Source organism: Macaca mulatta, chromosome 14, assembly GCF_049350105.2.
Source record: "Macaca mulatta isolate MMU2019108-1 chromosome 14, T2T-MMU8v2.0, whole genome shotgun sequence".
Classification (NCBI taxonomy): Eukaryota; Metazoa; Chordata; class Mammalia; order Primates; family Cercopithecidae; genus Macaca; species Macaca mulatta.
In genome coordinates, this window is record NC_133419.1 from 12,531,952 (window position 1) to 12,551,400 (window position 19,449).

At 49.8% G+C, this 19,449-nt stretch overlaps 1 long non-coding RNA gene across 1 annotated transcript; it reads right to left on the minus strand.

Annotated features, from left to right (window-relative positions):
* Nucleotides 1-3,263: 3,263 nt before the first annotated feature.
* On the minus strand, nucleotides 3,264-18,926 carry LOC144334191 (uncharacterized). Its single transcript, XR_013403718.1, has 2 exons — nucleotides 18,693-18,926; nucleotides 3,264-6,087 (listed from the first exon to the last, which is right to left on the minus strand). It is a non-coding gene; the product is annotated as an uncharacterized LOC144334191 (long non-coding RNA).
* Between the last annotated feature and the right edge of the window lie 523 nt (nucleotides 18,927-19,449).

Here is a 19,449-nt window from a genome sequence, read left to right on the forward strand (position 1 = left end):
CTTGGCAGAGCTTCCTGGGGCTGAGAGCAGGGAGGACCAGCCGTCTTCTTTCTCAGAGTCTTTTTGTTGCTCTCGGCAGATCCTGTACCTTCACCTCCCACCAGGCCCTTCTCAGTGGGTAAAGGTAAAATGTGCTGGCGTTCCAGGCCCACGCAGGCTGGCAGTGGGGCAATCATCATGATGAATCACGCTGGCACTGCAGGCACCTGGTCCTTGTTGAGGCGTAACTAATGAATTAGCTTCGCCCCCAGCATGGGGCCTCTCAGCCTTTCCCCACTTCCCAGGAAGGCAGGAAACTGAGACCTGGGAGTGGGAAGCAGGGGAGGAGAGAGGGCTCTGTCAGCTCCAGGCATGGGTCCCGAACCCTGGCCAGCCCCTCTGCCCACACACACACTGCAAAAACACCCAAAGTGCAGGTCCCCCAGGCCCCCAGAAACTGCCTCTCTGTTACTAATCATGAGCTATAACTATTAGTGCCCACCCCCAACTCTGTATTTTTAAAGAATTTCTTAAAATACAGGAAAAGTGTGGCGCTGTGAGAAACACCCCCATGCCCAGTACCCAGCATTGACAATTGTTCACATTTCGTCAAACTTGCTTTAAACCTATTTTCTTTTAAACAAAAGGAAGAAAACAGCACGTGTAATATACAAGTCTCCTTTGTCTCCCCTCCAATGTCCCCATAGGCACTACCGCCCCCTCCACACTGACCCTGCCAAAGTCCCCTCTGGATTCCCCTCCCTGCCTTGGGGCCAGGACATCCCTGGCTGCTGAATAAGATGATGGGATCTTAGCATCCTAGGTTCTTAAAAAACAAGGATTCAATCTATTAGAGCCAACTACGAGATGTCAGAGCTGGGAGGCTGCTTAGCTCCTCTGGGAGGTCACAGGCTCTGTTCAATGTCTGCAAGAAGGTAGGGCCCCTTGTTCCAGAAAAATGCGTGGAGGCAGAGACTCACCCAATGATGTGCGCCATTCCCAGGGGTTCACGGTCTCTTGGGTGTCTAGGCCAACCCCTTCATTTGGCAAAAAAGGAAAGCAATGATGTGCTCACCTCATGGCCCACTCCCCTTACCTGCACCAGCCAGAACTTCAGTTCCTGCCGTCTTTCAGGTATTCATTCAACAAACCTTAAGCACCTACCTCTATGCCTAGGCAGGGGGAATTACTATGAATGTGAACATAATAGACAAACCCCCTGCCTTTGTGGAATTATTCATGCAAGTGGAGATCATCAACAAAACACGTGTCAGGTCATGATCAGGCTATGGAAGAAATAAAGCAGGGATAAGAAAGGAGGAGGACTGGCTGGGCGCAGTGGCTCATGCCTGTAATTTCGGTACTTTGGGAGGCCAAGGTAGGCAGATCACTTGAAGCAAGGAGTTCAAGACTAACCTGGCCAACATGGTGAAAGTCCATCTCTATTAATAAAAAATTTAAATTAAACTTTAAATTTTAAAAAAAGAGAGAGGAGGACTAAGAAATGTGTGGGGGGTGGGGAGGGGCTATCATTTAAAACTGAGTGGCTAAGGTCAGGTGCGATGGCTCACGCCTGTAATCCTAGCACTTTGGGAGGCCAAGGTGGGCAGATCACCTGAGGTCAGGAGTTTGAGGCCATCCTGACCAACATGGCGAAACCCTGTCTCTACTAAAAATACAAAAATTAGCCAGGGTGGTGGTGGATGCCTGTAATCCCAGCTACTTAGGAGACTGAGGCAGGAGAATTGCTTGAAGCCGGGAGGTGGAGGTTGCAGTGAGCTGAGATTGCACCACTGCACTCCAGCCTGGGCAACAGAGAAAAAAAAACAAAACACCTGAGTGGCCAGAGGAGACCTCATTGAGATCATGGCATTGAGCAAAGACGGCAGGGTACACTCCTGGCAGTGGAGATGGCAGTGCCAAGCCCTTGGGGCAAGAATATGCCTGGGCCTTTGGGAGCAGCAACGGGCCCAGCCCAGGAAGCAAGGGGAAGCATGGTGGTCGAGGAGATCAGAGAGAGAAAGTAAGAACGGGGCAGGCCGAGGAGGGCCCGTGTCGTTCACAAGGACTTTGGCTTCGACTCTGGGCGAGAGGTCATGGGGGAATTTTGCACAGAGGATACACATTTTAACATGATCCCTTTGGCTGCAGCTGCAGGATAGGGGTGTGTGCATGTGTGCGTGTGTGTGCATGTGTGTGTATGTGTGTGTGTTGGGGGAAAGGAGTTTGTGCAACTTTAACCTCTCTCCTCTTGGTTCTCTCCCACAGGGTAATGATAGCTGTCATTTACTGAACACCTACAGGTTGTCAAATGTATTCTTCACAACAGCTCTGCCAGGCAGGTACTATATTCCCCACCACCCTCTGGCTCTACAGATGAAGAAACAGATTAGATTCCGAGACGTTAAATAGTTTGAGTTTCAATGTGGTTAAACAGCCACTGCCAAGCTACAAGGTCACACAGCTGGTAAGGGGCAGAGCCAGGATTCAAACCCAGTCCATCTTATTGCAAAGCCCGGGCTTTGCCTGCTATGTCTCATTGATTCTGTGGGCTGGGAGAAATTAGAGAAACCACGCTGCGTGCTCAAACGCTCACCCCCATCCTGCAAACAGCAAAAATATTTCTGGGGGTGCCCTACTTGGAGATTTTGATGTTGTCAGAGAGGACAAGAGTGGCTACGAGCCATACCACTTCCCCTTTCCCATCCCAGGCCCCAGGGCTCATATGTTTGCTTAACTAGGGGGTATCCTGAAATCCTCAGTGCAAACCTAGGAACCCCAAATCAGGCCCCAGAAGACAGAACAAAGAGGTCCCCAGGTCCTGGGTCATCCTAGGCCTGTGATCTGGGCTCAGGGCTTATCTGATAGCAAATTCCAGGCAGTCTCTGGCCCACCATTGGCCTAGAGTCCATCAGTGATAGCCAAACTCACCAGGCTGGCTCAGCCACCGCCAAGTTACTCCTCCCACCCTGCCTAAGAAACCAGAGCCTAGGCATGGCCTGGGGATCATATTTACCTGGAACCCTAGCTCTGTGAGTTACCTGCCTGATCTGTTGAAAGCTGAGAGTCCTCCCAGGTCCCCCTCAGAGACGCCAGAGCTGGAGCAACAGAGGCCAAGGGAGTGTGAGGAGGGGGAGAAGCTGACTGGTTCCCAAGGCCACATTCCAGAATGTTGTGGATGGAACTCTGACCACCCCGGTGGGTTCTGTTAGGCCACCACGCCACAAAGTGGACTTGACTGTAGCAGGACAAGCCGCAGACAAAACCTCTCAGACACCAAGTTGTAGAAGGAAGGGCTTTATTCAGCTGGGAGCGTCGGCAAGCTACCGTCTTAAAATCCGAGCTCCCCGAGTGCACAATTTCTGTCCCTTTTAAGGGCTCCCAACACTAAAGATTTCACATGAAAGGGTTGTGACTGATTGAGCAATCTAGGGGGTGTGTGACAGGGGCTTCATGCACCGGTGGTCAGAGTGAAACAGAACAGAGCAGGGAGTTTCACAATGTTCTTCCATACAGTATCTGGAATCTATGGATAACACTGGTTGCTAAGTCATGAGTTGATTTGTAACTACTAGATTTAGGCCAGGCAGGCCTAGGCCTGGTTTCAGGTCTGGTTTCAGGTCTGGTTTGGGGTCTGGTGCCTGGCACTGGGCTGCCTGCCTTTGGTTTCACTTCCTTGTTTCTTCTTAAAACAGGTACTGAGTATAAAACAATATAAAACAATATGACAGGGTCTCTCTCTTCCCTCATTTCCCCCCTTTGAGACTTTCACTCATTTTACCAGTGGGAGTTCTCACTTTTATTTTCACTACTTATATCTTCCTGTGCAATAGACTGATAGTGATTCATATAATATGCTTGTGCTGAAGCATTCTGGTGAACTAAGGTAGCGATGAAGCTTTTTATCATTTGGAAAAGTATAGGTGGCAAACAAGGGAGCAGGAAGCAGGTTCCCATTACTATCATTACTCCTATTATGAGAGTTTTAAATCCTCCTATTGCTGGGACCCAATTTCCAAACATGGCTCCCGGATTAAATCCGTGCCACACTTGCACGGTTACATGTGCCAGTTTTGTTATATCTTTAACTACATCCTTAACTACTTGCCCCTGATTATCTACGTGTAGACAACAGTTAGTAAGGTTGAATTTTCCACAAACTCCTCCTTCAGCTGCTAGCAAGTAGTCAAGAGCTAGTCTATTTTGATAGATAGCATTTCTCATCAGAGTCTCTTGCCGGGCAAGAACGGTCAAGGCTTGACCGGTTTTATTAGTAATAATTTCTAAAACAGCTTAATGATCTGGTTGAGCATGTAGATGGGGGTCCAATATCCCCACGAGCCATCTTCTGCCCAAGTGGTGGGTCCATAGTATTGTATAATTTTTTCAGGTGGCCATTCATTATCTTTCCAATTACCTATGGCTATGCTTCATTTTTCACGGGAAGCATAGTCAGGGAAGCCCAGAAGTTCACCTGTTTTTATGGGCAGTAAGAAGAAAGATGGCTTAATGGTGCCAATTACACAGCTACCTGTCCACTGATCAGGCAGCTTAGCGTAGGCTCTATGTCCACATATCCAGTATAACCTGGTGGGGGTGGAATTCCACCGTCCAGTCCCGGTGGAATTCTGGGTGGGCCCAAACACTCTGCAACTTTGGAAATTTACTGAATGGATTTCTTTGTGTGTAATTGGAACTCCACCATGTAACTGTTTTTGCGGTACCATTATACAGCTTTTGCCCAAGACAACTAAGCCGCCCTACAGGATGAGTGGATCCCTTTCCTTCTCTAGCTATGCAATACTGTCCAATAATTGAGGCTTTTAGAACCCAAAAAGTGTCAGGGTGGTTCTTTTGGGCCAGGAATTCATCAGGAACTGGGTCTGTAGGAACTAACTCTCGGGCTTCCCATGGCCATTGATCTCCTGTTACAGTTCCTCCACAAACATAACATGAAGTGACTTTTAGAGACTGGGCTACATGTTCAGCTAATTGCAAAAACAAATTTCTAGTTTTTCCAGGAATCTCAGGTACTGGCACATTTAGTTCATCATAGAAAGTCTGAAATACTGGTTCTGGAGAGCATCTTCGAACCTCCCCTTTTATTAGGATGCCTACTCTAGGATCTAGTCCTTTTCTATCAATGCCTAATGATACGTATTCTCCTTTATTTTATTTTGGGTCTGAGGAGTTTGTGATGACCAATTCTAAAAGGTTGCAGTTCCCACTCATGCAGGAGGGGCTATCTTTTCCTTCCCGGAGCCAAACAGTATCTTTTTTATCTTCTTTCCAAGTAGTCCAAATAGCACAAGACCAGTATTGACACATCTCACATAAATATGATTTTTGACAGATATACTTATTTTCTGCTGTGTAACTTTTTTCCCAATCTAGAGACTGCATCCTATTCCTTGCTGATTACTATTAATAGCAGCGCAAGTGTCAAATTTTAAGGTTATATGTTTGGGGATCCCTCTTTCTTCTGTTCCAGCTATTACTTTACTTGTGTCCCTTAGGAAAGGACCAGTCCTTAGTCTTACTTCCAAGACTGTGATCACGGAAGGTTCAGAGGGGTCATAGCACACATCAGGCTGGTCACTTCCTGGATTACATACTTTGTACTGAGTGTTATTATACAAACAGGTTCCCTTTGGCGTTCCTAGGCATTCATAATAACTATAAAATAAAAAGATTGTCTTAACTTGTCCTACCTCAGTGACCTGAGGTGTGCACTGAAAATAGTCCTCTGTGTGGGAAGAAGCAGTGGAAGCTTTTACCACACAAGTCCATGTTATAAGGAAAATAAGTCCTACGACGATTTTCCTCATGCTTCAGCTGTGCGTAGACCAGTCAGCTTCTGGGTGTGACTGGAGCAGGGCTTGTCGTCTTCCTCAGGGTCACTTTGCAGGGATTGTCCAGGCTTGGTTTGGCCTCCCAGGTCTCAGCGGCTGCAGGCTTCATGTGGCTGTGGTGAATCCAGGCTGGGATTCCTTCCACCTTTACAGCTATGGGAGTGGTCAGGATAACGGTCTGGGGTCCCCTCCACCGTGGCGGCAAAGGAGCCATGTTCCAGTCCTTGATCCACACATGGTCACCTGGAAAAAAAGGCTGAACTGGGGAGAATAAGCTGACTGGGCACCTCTCATTTACCCAAGTTGAGATTGTCTGGGTGATTTTCCCCAAGGCCTGTAGCTGTCGTTGTAATTCAATTTCACCTAACTCTTGGGGAGTACCTGGAAGTCCTCAGAGTATAGGAGGAGGCCTCTGATACAGAATTTCACAGGGGGAGAATCCTGTTTTCTTAGAGGGGATACACCTAATTTTAAACAATACCATAGGGAGGGCTTGTATTCATTTTAATCCTGTCTCCTGACATACTTTCCCTAAACTATGTTTGACAGTTCGATTCATTCCCTCCACCTTTCCGGAACTCTGAGGTTGGTAGGCGGCATGTAACTTCCATGTGATTCCTAATACCTTTGCCATCTTTTGTACCAAGTCAGCCACAGATGCCAGCCCATTATCTGAGCTGATTTGTAGAGGCAGTCCAAACCTAGGGATGAGATCTCGAAGAAGCACACAGGTTACTGCACGAGCTTTTTCAGTTCGTGTTGGATAAGCCGCCACCCACCCAGAGTAAGTACACACTAGAACCAGTAAATACTTGTTATCTCCACATTTAGGCATCTCTGTGAAGTCCACCTGAAGATCTTCAAAAGGAGCCGCTCCATGGGCTTGTATACCAGGAGGCACAGAGGGGCCTTGCTTTGCATCGTTCTGTCGACAGGTAACGCATCGCTGTGCTACTGTTTTAGCAAACGCTGGCAAGTGTGAGATGTAGAAATACCAGCCTAACAGCTTTTCAAGTGATTCTTGGCTTAAATGGGTAGTTTCATGTGCAGCCAGCACGACTGCAGCTCCTAGCAGCTGTGGCACGGCTATTTTTCCATCTGGTAACTTTATCCATCCTTCCTTTATTGTTTGTCCTCCCCCTGCCTCAAGAAAGTCTTTTTCCTCTTTAGAATAAGTAGGCACCAGATCAAGTGTTTGAGGGAGTAGTGGGGCTGTGACTGATGCCCAGTAAGGAATAAATGCTGCTTTTTGTGCCTCTGTGTCTGCTCGGGAGTTTCCTTGGCTCACCAAGGTGGAAACTCGCTGGTGTCCCCTGCAATGCGTGACTGCTACCTTTTGGGGTTTCCACACACTGCTTCTAATAATTGTAGAATTTCTTGTTGATATTTTATGTCCTTTCTCCCAGAATTTAGTAGGCCTTTTTCTTTATATAATGCTCCATGTACTTGAAGGGTTAGAAAGGCATATTGAGAATCAATATAGATGTTTACAGTCTTACCTTCACGGAGTTCCAGAGCCCGAGTTAAAGCAATGGGTTCTGCTTTTTGGGCCTAAGCGCCCTGAGGCAATGGTTTAGCTTCAACAACATCATCCAAGGTTACTACCTTATATCCGGCGCACCTTTCTCCTCACGAGTTGATGAAGCCGCTCCCGTCCACGTATAATTCCCAGTCTATCGATGCCCTTGGCTGGTCTCAAAGATCGGGTCTGCTAGAATAGACTGAGTCCAACACCTCTACACAGTTATGTTCAACAGGGCTGTCGGATACTGGGAGCAAGGTGGCAGGATTTAAAGTGTTAGACTTCAGTGGTTATGTGGGGGTTTTCACATAATAAGCCTTGGTACTTAGTTAATCTAGCATTTGTTAGCCAATGGTGTCCTTTGGTTCATCAGAGTTACCACGGCATGGAGGGCTTTTATGTTTGGGTTTTGTCCAAGGGTTAGCTTATCTGCTTCTTGTGCTAATAGGGCCGTTGCCGCCCAGGCTCTTAGACACGAAGGCCAGCCTTTAGAAACCCCATCTAGTTGTTTTGAGAGGTAGGCCACTGGTCTTGGCCGGGGCCCCACAGTTTCAGTTAAAACTCCTACTGCCATTTTTTCTCTTTCTGACACATAGAGCGTGAAGGGCTTTGTCAAATCTGGTAGTCCTAGACCTGGGGCTGACATAAGTTTTTCTTTTAACTTACGAAAGGCTTGCTGTTGTACAGGCCGCCATTCAAAGGGCTCTTGGTCGCCGCCCTTTGTAACCCCGTACGACGGTTTGTCTAGCACCGCAAAGTTTGGAATCTATAATCTGCAAAACCCCACAGCTCCTAAAAATTCCCTTACTTGCCTTCTGGTTTTAGGTTCTGGTAGGCTCCAGATGACCTGCTTTCTTTTTGACCCTAGGCTGCACTCCCCGCTTCGAATAGTGAATCCCAGGTAGCGTACCTGCTGTCTGCAGATCTGAGCTTTCTTTTTGGACACCTTATACCCACAGTCCTCCAGGTGCCGAAGCAGGGCATCCGTCCCTTCTGCACTCCCGACTGCTGTGGAGTGTCCTAGCAGAAGGTCGTCCACGTACTGGAGCGGGATGCAGCCTAGGTCTTTAGCAGGGAACTTCTGGAGGTCTCGAGCCAACACCTCCCTGAAGATGGTGGGGGAGTTTTTGAACCCTTGGGGAAGCCGAGACCAAGTGTACTGAGTGGTGACACCTGACCCCAGATCTTCCCACTGAAAGGCAAACAGCTCTCGGGAGCTGGCCTGATGCTAAAGAAGGCATCTTTCAGGCCGGACGCGGTGGCTCACGCCTGTAATCCCAGCACTTTGGGAGGCCGAGGCGGGTGGATCACGAGGTCAGGAGATCGAGACCATCCTGGCTAACACGGTGAAACCCCGTCTCCACTAAAAATATAAAAAATTATGGCCGGGCGCGGTGGCTCAAGCCTGTAATCCCAGCACTTTGGGAGGCCGAGACGGGCGGATCATAAGGTCAGGAGATCGAGACCACAGTGAAACCCCGTCTCTACTAAAAATACAAAAAATTAGCCGGGCGCGGTGGCGGGCGCCTGTAGTCCTAGCTACTCAGGAGGCTGAGGCAGGAGAATGGCATGAGCCCGGGAGGTGGAGCTTGCAGTGAGCTGAGATCGTGCCACTGCACTCCAGCCTGGGCAACAGTGAGACTCTGTCTCAAAAAACAAAAAACAAAAACAAAAACAAACAAAAAAAGAAGGCATCTTTCAAGTCCAGGCAAGTAAACCAGCCGTCCTCAGCCGGCAGCAATCCTAACAGTGTGTAAGGGTTAGGAACTGCTGGGTGCAGAGTCACTGTAGCTTGGTTTACCAAGCGTAAGTCCTGTACGGGTCAATAGTCTTTGGTACCTGGTTTGGGGACAGGTAGGAAGGGGCTGTTCCATGGAGACTGGCAAGGAACTATAATTCCAAAGGCTTTTAAGAGTCTAAGATAAGTCTGTATTCCTTTAAGGGCTTCCCTGGGAACTGGGTACTGCTTTTGTCTGATTGGCTGGGCCCCAGGCTTAACTTCTATGAGTACAGGGGCTTCATAGATTTCCAGCCCCGGAGGGTCGTCCTCCGCCCATACTCGGGGCCGTCGCTTAGCTAGAGATGGTTTTATTTCCTGACCTGGCTCTGTTAGAGAAAGTCTCCATTTTTCTTCCCAGGGGACTGTAAGGGCCATGATGACTCCTGTTTCTGGTAACTTCAGCTGTTTTGTAAAGGAAATGGTGGCTCTCAGCTTGCTAAGCAAGTCTCTTCCCAACAAAGGCAAGGGGCAGTCAGGCATATACAGAAATTGATGAGTCACTTTATGTCCTCCCACCAGGCAGGTCCGCGGTAGGCAGAAAGCCTGCTTGGCAGAGACTCCTGTTGCTCCAATTATATCAGTGGTCTTTTTAGATAAGGGGGCCACTGGGGTAGTTACCACTGAGTGTTTGGCTCCGTTATTGACCAAAACTTAATGTCCTTGCCCCCTATTGTCATCCTGACCATGGGCTCCTTGGGGGCGTTTGAGCCTGGTCCCCTTCAGTCTGGTAGCCCTTTGGCCAGATTGAACAAAGTCCTTTCATCTTTGTCTGAGGTCTTTTGCTCTGCATCACCCTGCTTCTCCTTTAGTTGGGGACATTTATCCTTCCAATGCCCTATTTCTTTACAGTAGGCACATTGGTTACACTGCAGACGTGAGCAATTGGACAAGGCGTTCCTCCCAGAACCCCCTTTTCCCTGCCCTTTCGGGGGGGATTCCTCTAATTGCTGCAGCCAGCAAATCAGCATTTCGCCTGGCCTGGTGTTCGCCCTCCTTACGGCTTTCTTGGCGGCTTGTTGCATCTCTGTTTACAAATACTTGATTAGCTATCTCCAGCAACTGCGAGGTATTCATTCCTGCAAATCAGCCTGTTTTTGTAATGTTCTCCGGGTATCTTCTGCGCTTTGACTAACTAAGGCCATGTTAATCATACGCTGATTTTCAGGACTATCCGGATTGAAAGGAGTGTACATACGATAGGCCTCACGCAGTCTTTTATAGAACTGGGCTGGGCTTTCCTCCTTTCCTTGGATGACTTCAGAAACTTTATTTACATTGGTGGCCTTTTGAGCCCCTTTTTTCAGACCTTTAATTAATGCCTCTCGGTACCGTCTTAGCCTCTCCATATCTGGTCCTTCATTTGGATACCACTGAGTGTCTGTTCCTGGCAGCTGAATTCTTACGTATTCCTGCGGATTTTGGTAATCTACTGGGATGTGCTCCTCTAGCCATTTAGTTGCCGCCCGCAGCACCCTTCGCCTTTCATCTGTGTTAAAGAGGTACATGAGTAGGTGGCAATCAGCCCAAGTAGGATTATGAGTCTGGATAATTGTTTGGAGCAAGTCTATTAGAGCTTGAGGCTTTTCAGTGTAAGATGGAGCGTTATTTTTCCAATTGAGGAGGTCAGCCGAGGTGAAACGGTGATACACAAAGGCACGCCTTTCCACCATGTGTCCGTCCTCATTTATCCCAGTATATCGCTGCTCTCTCAGGGGCATTTGGATTCCAGTCTTGGGCCGTAAGCAGGTCGCCAGGGGAGGAGTTTCTCCTGCAGCTTCACTTCCCTTCTGGTCTACTCTGGGTAGTCTAGGGGCTGTGGGCTCAGGAGAAGGGGGGCTCTCCGCTTGATAAGGGTCGGGGGGGAGCACTGTTGGTGCCATCTCCTGCCATGAGTCCTCGAGCTCTGAGTCAGACAGAACTTTAGGTGCCGGCTTCCCTCGGCGGGTGGAGTGAGAACCTTCCTTAACTAACTGTCCCTTTGCTACTAGTACTGCTGCTCCCTGTCCTCTCAACCACCGTCTTAAAATCCGAGCTCCCTGAGTGCACAATTTCTGTCCCTTTTAAGGGCTCACAACACTAAAGATTTCATATGAAAGGGTCGTGACTGATTGAGCAATCTAGGGAGTGTGTGACAGGGGCTTCGTGCACCGGTGGTCAGAGTGAAACAGAACAGAGCAGGGAGTTTCACAATGTTCTTCATACAATGTCTGGAATCTGTGAATAACATTGGTTGCTAAGTCATGAGTTGATTTTTAACTGCTAGGTTTAGGCCTGGCAGGCCCAGGCCTGGTTTCGGGTCTGGTTTTGGGTCTGGTGCCTGGCACTGGGCTGCCTGCCTTTGGTTTCACTTCCTCGTTTCTTCTTAAAACAGGTACCCAGTATAAACCAATATGAGAGGGTCTCTCTCTTCCCTCATGACGACTCCTTCCTCCTGGGAGGAATGCTGGGGTCATGGGTGGCAGCCGCTCTTTATGTTAATACCTTCTTGGATCTGTGGCCAAATGCAAATCAGATAATCTGTTCCAAGAATACAGATCCAGGTCCCAATCAAGACTACCAACGACTTGCCTGGCCCGGTCCCCCTGTGGCAGAGGCTACTGACAGTGACCAACTTCTGTTTTTCCTCCTCTTCTTCCTGAGCCCTCAGTATAACTACTTTTCCTGGCCAAGAGGGTAAGACCCTGGGATGACTGCTGGGCTAACAGATGTGGGCAGAAGTGAAACATACCACATCAATGCACAATCGTCCACGCTCTGTGTATCTACTGGGATGTTAAAGATGGAAAGGATCCTGGATCCCAGAGTCACCACTTGGAGATGAGCTAACCTGATGAGCTTCTTTCCACCCCAGGACCTTCGGACATGCCAGTCCCTCTGTTTGGAATTCTCTTCTTCCCATTCTGCTTGGTTCACACTACTCATCCTTAAGGTCTCAGCTGAAACCTCCTGATATGATTTGGATGTTTGTCCCCCTCAAATCTCATATTGAAATGTAATCCCTGGCTGGGTGCGGTGGTTCACACCTATAATCCCAGCACTATGGGAGGCCAAGGTGGGCGGATCACCTGAAGTCAGGAGTTCGAGACCAGCCCGGCCAACGTGGTGAAAACCCATCTTTACTAAAAATACAAACATTAGCCAGGCGTGGTGGTGCACGCTTGTAATCCCAGCTATTTGGGAGACTGAGGCAGGAGAATTGCTTGAACCCGGGAGGTTGAGGTTGCAGTGAGCCAAGATCACCCCATTGCACTCCATCCAGCCTGGGCAACAAGAGCAAAACTCCATCGAGAGAAAGAGAGAAAGAAAGAAAAAGAAAGAAAGAGAGAGAGAGAGGGAGGGAGGGAGGGAGGGAGGGAGGGAGGGAGGGAGGGAGGGAAAGAGGGAGGGAGGGAAAGCCTCAGGTATTTCTTTATAGCAACGCAAGAACAGACTAACACACTTCCCTTCCAGGATCTTTCAGAGCACGTCCAGCCCTGCTATAGATTCTTGAGCTCCCACATTTCTCCTTCAAAGTAATTATTCCAATCATACTAAATAAATAATAACTGTGAATGATTTATTTGAAGTCTGTTTCCGATGTACTAGGATGTGAGCTCCATAAAGACCAGATAAGAGGGCCGGGCATGGTGGCTCATGCCTGTAATCCCAGCACTTTGGGAGGCTGAGGTGGGCGGATCACAAGGTCAGGAGTTCAAGACCAGCCTGGCTAACATGGTGAAACCCCATCTCTACTAAAAATACAAAAATTAGTCGGGCATGGTAGTGTGCACCTGTAATCCCAGCTACTCAGGAGGCTGAGGCAGGAGAATCGCTTGAACCTGGGAGGTGGAGGTTGCAGTGAGCTGGGATCATGCCATTGCACTCCAGCCTGGGTGACAGAGTGAGACTCTGCCTAAAAAAAAAAAAAAAAAGACCAGATCAGTGCCAAGGCTGTGTGGAGCCATTATAGGAAGCTTCGGGCAAAAGAAAAATCAGTAATATGAATCTCATCTTCGTTTAAAATTTTGATATTTTGTTCATCATGGATTTTTGGCAATAATTTTTACTTTACAATGATTGCATCATTGGAGGTGGTGGTTTCTGGCACTTCTTTAAATATGATGCCTAGAGCAAGTGCCTTGCTCCCCTCACCCTCGTCTCAGCTCTGGATTGGGCAAAATCACCCTTCCTCGAAGGATTATCACAAAGCATCGGTGAGAGCCTATGGGAGCTGAGTGCTGTCATTTGAGATACTTATTCCACTGTAGACAATTTCCTTGTATCCATTGACTTGCATTCATATGCTAAGTTGGTTTCCCATATTGCCTGCTCTCCAGGGAAACTCAGAACAAAGAATCAAATCCTTGGCTTTGAGTTGCAAAAGCAGCTTTGAAATCCAGAGCTGAGACTATACCCTTACAAGAGCTGGTTTTGAAAGAGAAATCTTTTGTGTAGGTCCAAAAAAGCTTGGCTTTGAACTTCGACAGCAAAGAGCTGATGCCATAAGCCCTGGAGAGGGGAAGGATGCGTCATCCCAGAAGATATCACCCCAAAGGAGATTAAGGTTCCACCGGCAGGTGGGAGAGAAGGGGCAAGCAGCGCCCAGAAACACGCATGCCGGCCCGAAAACCAGTCATCAGCCCCATCTGGGCAGAGCCTGGGGGTGGCATGAGAAAAACTATATACCCCAGGTATACTGGGGGCCACCAGGGCAAATGGGACCCACCTGCACTTCCCTTACCAGCTGTGGCCTGAGGATGTAACAGGCCTCCCACAAGTCACTCTATCTGTATGGAGAGGCCTCAGTAGAGTAGACATAGAGGTGAACTCACAAGGGCGGGCATCCAGAAGTTTCCATACATGCAAGGCAGACATGGGTGTCCTGAGAGATTAGACTTGGGGAGTCCACGTCTTTGCCAAATCCAGTTACTGATAGACCAAGATACACTTTTTTTTGGTCACCCAGGCTACAGTGCAATGGCGCAGTCTCGGCTTACTGCAACCTCTGCCTCCCGGCTTCAAGGATTCTTCTGCCTCAGCCTCCCAAGTAGCTGGGATTACGGGTGTGCGTCACCATGTCCGGCTAATTTTTGTGTTTTTAGTAAATACCAGGTTTTGCCACGTTGGCCAGGTTTGTCTCAAACTTCTGACATCAGGTGATCCACCCGCCTCGGCCATCTGAAGTGCTGGGATTACAGGCGTGAGCCACCGTGCCCGGCCCCAAGATACACTTTTGAGGTCTTGAGTATGGCTTATGAAGTCCATACTCACAATACTTGCTCTGTCTGGCTATACAAGTCATGCCATGTACAATGGAGCCATATCTAACTGTTCCTTTTGACAGCGGGATCCTACGCTGGAGGTAAGTATCTCGAGGAACAGCACCTTTGATCCATGTCCCATAAAGGGTCTTCACAGGCCAACAGCAAACTCCCTAGGTGTGTAAAAGCACCCAGAGCACCCTGCTCACAGAAGACACCCCACAAATGCCCTTATTAGTGATGGTAACCCGCGTGGGAAGGACATTTGAATTCTTTGGGCCTCCCAGCATCTGAAGTCCCTGGCTATGTTGGAGAATCCACCTGCCTTGCAAAACAGAATCAACTCTCCTCCCAAGGCAGCTGAAAACGCTGGGAGCTCACTTTCCCAGCATCCCTTGCAAGCAGGGTGGAAGCCTGTGACCCGGAAGTCGCCCCCAGATACACCCACGTCAGATTCTGAATGAAAAATGAGAACTGCTGAGCAAAAAAACCACTCAGATGCCTCCTGAGGGCGGTGTGAGGAGCGGCAGCAGGGGCTGTGTCTGAGGAGCAGCGGTGGGGAGGCCTGGGGTCTTTGTGGTCGCAGGATGATGGGGCGATTTTCTCTGTGCTTCCTGGCTGAGTGGGCTCTAAGTGTTTTTTTTTTTTCTTTTTTTGAGACAGAGTTTTGCTCTTGTTGCCCAGGCTGGAGTGCAATGGCGCCATCTCGGCTCACCTCAACCTCCACCTCCTGGGTTCAAGTGATTCTCCTGCCTCAGCCTCCCGAGTAGCTGGGATTACAGGCGCCCACTACCACGGACCTGGGTAGTTTTTGTATTTTTAGTAGAGACGGTTTCTCCATGTTGGTCAGGCTGGTCTCAAACTCCTGACCTCAAGTGATTCACCCACCTCAGCCTCCTAAAGTGCTGGGATTACAGGTGTGAGTCACCACGACCGGCCGGGTTCTAAGTTTTATTCTCAGGTCCACCTGAAGATTCTGTGAGTGCCCAAGACCTTTTAAGAAATTCCTTTTCTAGGCCGGGTGCGGTGGCTCACGCCTGTAATCCCAGCACTTTGGGAGGCCGAGACGGGCGGATCACGAGGTCAGGAGATCAGACCATTCTGGCTAACACAGTAAAACCCCATCTCTACTAAAAATACAAAAAACTAGGCCGGGCGCGGTGGCTCAAGCCTGTAATCCCAGCACTTTGGGAGGCCGAGACGGGCGGATCACGAGGTCAGGAGATCGAGACCATCCTGGCTAACACCGTGAAACCCCGTCTCTACTAAAAATACAAAAAACTAGCCGGGCGAGGTGGCGGGCGCCTGTAGTCCCAGCTACTCTGGAGGCTGAGGCAGGAGAATGGCGTGAACCCGGGAGGCGGAGCTTGCAGTGAGCTGAGATCCGGCCACTGCACTCCAGCCTGGGAGACAGAGCGAGACTCCGTCTCAAAAAAAAAAAAAAACTAGCCGGGCGTGGTGGCGGGCGCCTGTAGTCCCAGCTACCCGGGAGGCTGAGGCAGGAGAATGGTGTGAACCCGGGATGCGGAGCTTGCAGTGAGCGGAGATCTCATCACCGCATTCCAGCCTGGGCCACAGAGCGGGACTCCGTCTCAAAAAAAAAAAAAAAACAAAAAAAGAAATTCCTTTTCTGCTTAAATTAGCCAACTGTGGTTTTTGTTGCTTGTGATGAACTCTGACTGATAGCCTCCACCGTCAGACCTCATCAGCCTGTGACCACTCAGGGAGTCGCATGATCATTCTCCCTCCCCCTACCCCCGCTTCCACTGTCCTCCCAGGCACCCCACACTGTCAAATGCTGTTCTGTGCTCCGGAGAAGCTTTGCCCGTGTTCTTCAACGCCAGCCACCCGCCCCCAGTGCGAGAGCCCACCAGGAGAGCATGGCTCTGCGCCAAGGCCGTCTGGCCATAGGGACCACACCTTGTCATCAGGCCCCATACGAGGCTGCTTGGCCCAGGGGCTCATATAGCCTTTTCTGAGCACAGCGCCTTCAGCTTCTCACCCAAGCTTAGGCCCGGTGAGCAACACACATACCTTCCTGCCCTGGCCCTTTAACTGGGGACTCTAAAGACACACACACACACACTTGGCCGGGCGTGGTGGCTCACGCCTGTAATCCCAGCACTTTGGGAGCCCGAGGCGGGCAGATCATGAGGTCAGGAGATCGAGACCATCCTGGCTAACACGGTGAAACCCTGTCCCTACTAAAAATGCAAAAAATTAGCCAGGTGTGGTGGTGGGTGCCTGTAGTCCCAGCTACTTGGGAGGCTGAGGCGGGAGAATGGCGTGAACCCGGGAGGCGGAGCTTGCAGTGAGCCAAGATCACACCACTGCACTCCAGCCGGGACGACAGAGCAAACAAAAAAAAAAAGACACACACACACTCACATGCTCGCCCACTCTCACACCCTCACACTCATGCACTCACATATACTCACACAAACGCATTCTCTCACACACATACACTCATACACTCACACACCCACATACGTACACACATACACTCACACATATACACACACACTCTCACACATACACTTATATTCACACTCATACACACTCTCATACTCACTCTAACACACACATACCCATGCCCACAGACACACACATACACACGTATACACTCTCACACACTCATACACTCTCATGCACTCATACACTCATACCCACATACTCTAACACACACCCACACATCTACACTTACACTCACATACACACACACACATTCACACACACTCATATATACCCACACTAACACCCACACATGCAGACACACACATATGCAAATACACACAATCATCTTCACACACACACACACACTCATACACTCCCACATACACACACTCACATATATACACACACACTCATACATACACACATTCATACACACTCATATGCACACTGTAACACACTCATACCCACACACTCATACATACACACACGCATACGCACACTGTAACACATTCACACCCACACACACTCATATATACACACATACACTCACACTCCCACACACACTCACACTTATACACTCACATACACTCTCACACTCATACACACATATACTCACACTCTAACACCCGTATACTCACACAGATGCACAAAATACACACACACTCATACACTCATATCCCACACACTAACATACCCACACATATACACTTACACACATAGACCCATGCATACACACACTCATATACCAACTCACTAACAGACCCCCACACACAGACACAAATACAGTCTTCACACTTTCACATATACTCCAACACACACCCACACATACACATACACATATACACTTACACACCACACTTACATATACACTCTTATACATACAACTCTCACACTCACATTCACACACACTCATATACTCACACTCAGGCGATACAGTCCCAAACTCACACTCATGCACTTACACTAATGCTCTCACACACATGCTCTCACACACTCATATTCACACACTCTAGCACGCACTCACACTCTCACACAAGTGCACTCACCTCTTTAGCAAAAGAAGTCAAAGCCCCTACCTATCACTGCCTGGCTCTCCCAGGAAGTTCCCAGGCCCCATTCCTGCCCATCCGAGACCCCGGGGAAGTGATGGGCTGGGGAGAGGCTTGGATTCCGAAGGGAGTGCAAGCGGGCTCACCGGGCCAGCGCCGCATGGCTTTGGGCAGGTTGCCTCACCTCTGGTCAGGTTGACCTGCCCATCACAATGGTCCTGGGCAGAGCCCGTCTGCAGCAGCGTGGGGAGGAAGCGAGGGGTGGTGGGATGTCCCATAGGCCCTGCCAGACCCCTCTGACTCTTCAACAGGGGCCCTCAGTGGGGCCGGCTGGGTCTGATTCATCCTCTGCCCTTGCATACTTGCTTGTTCAGTGAACAGTTCCTCGGGAATGGGTGGCCCTCCAGATGGTCAGAGAGGAGCCTAGGGAACCGATTCAGAACCTCACGCACTCCATCTGTCTGGGTGTACCATACGCCCCGTCCTCAACCTCCCCACGCAGGGCCTCCCACCACCCCCAGGCCTCCAGTTCCCAAAGACAGATGCCTCTAACCGCCCCCACCCCCAGGAGCCCTGTGTTCCCAGCTGGACAGCTGTCAAGCCCACGAGCCGGTGTTGCTGCCTGCCAGCACGTGACCCAGGCCAGATGGCACCTGTCAACATCAGCCGCCACCAGGCCATGACGGACAAACAGCGGCCTCACACGCGTCACAAGCCGTGCCTGATCTCACAGTACCCAGCACCCGCCCCACCTGCTGTCCCATCAGCCCTCTGGGCAACACACCCCCACACCAAAGCCGTCAGCGCCGCACCCACCTGTGTCCCCAAACTTCCCCCTGCGGGAGGCCCCTCTGTGTTCTTGCTGGAAAGGTGAAGGCCCACGAATATTCCCAGCACCCAAAGGCTGTGGGGGCTTAATGAAGGTTAATCATCATCCCGTACACCTCAGCAGGTTTTTAAAAATAGCCACTGGGGAGTGTGCAGGAAGCTTCCGGCAGCAGCAGCGTTGTCACCCGCTGGAAGGACTGACTCTGTGAACACCCGAAGTCTGGTTACCAGGTGAAGGGAGAAGCAGGCAGCTGCCAGGAGGGCCTGGCAGAAGTGGGCCTTAGGGACGAGGCGGTTAAGTGGGGGCAACCCCCTGGAAGGTCAGCCAAGGTCTTCCAGGTCAGGCTGTGCAGGTGATCACCCACCCTTGATAGAGAGGAGGCCTGCTCTCAGGGAAAGGCTTGTTTGGTTTGGTTTTGTTGAGACAGGGTCTTACTAGGTCACCCAGGCTAGAGTGCAGTGGTATGAACACAGCTCACTACAGCTTCAACTTGCTGGTCTCAAGTTCTCTTTCCACTTCAGCCTCCCGAGTAGCTGGGACTACAAGCACGTGTCACCAAGCCCAGCTAATTCTTTAATTTTTTGTAAAGATGGTCTCACTTTGTTTCCCAGGCTAGTCTCAAACTCCTGAGCTCAAGTGATCCGCCAGCCTCAGCCTCCCAAAGTGCTGGGATTATAGGCATGAGCCACCTCTCTTGGCCTCAGGCAAGGGTCTTGAGGGGGCCCACCCAGGGCCACGCAGGAG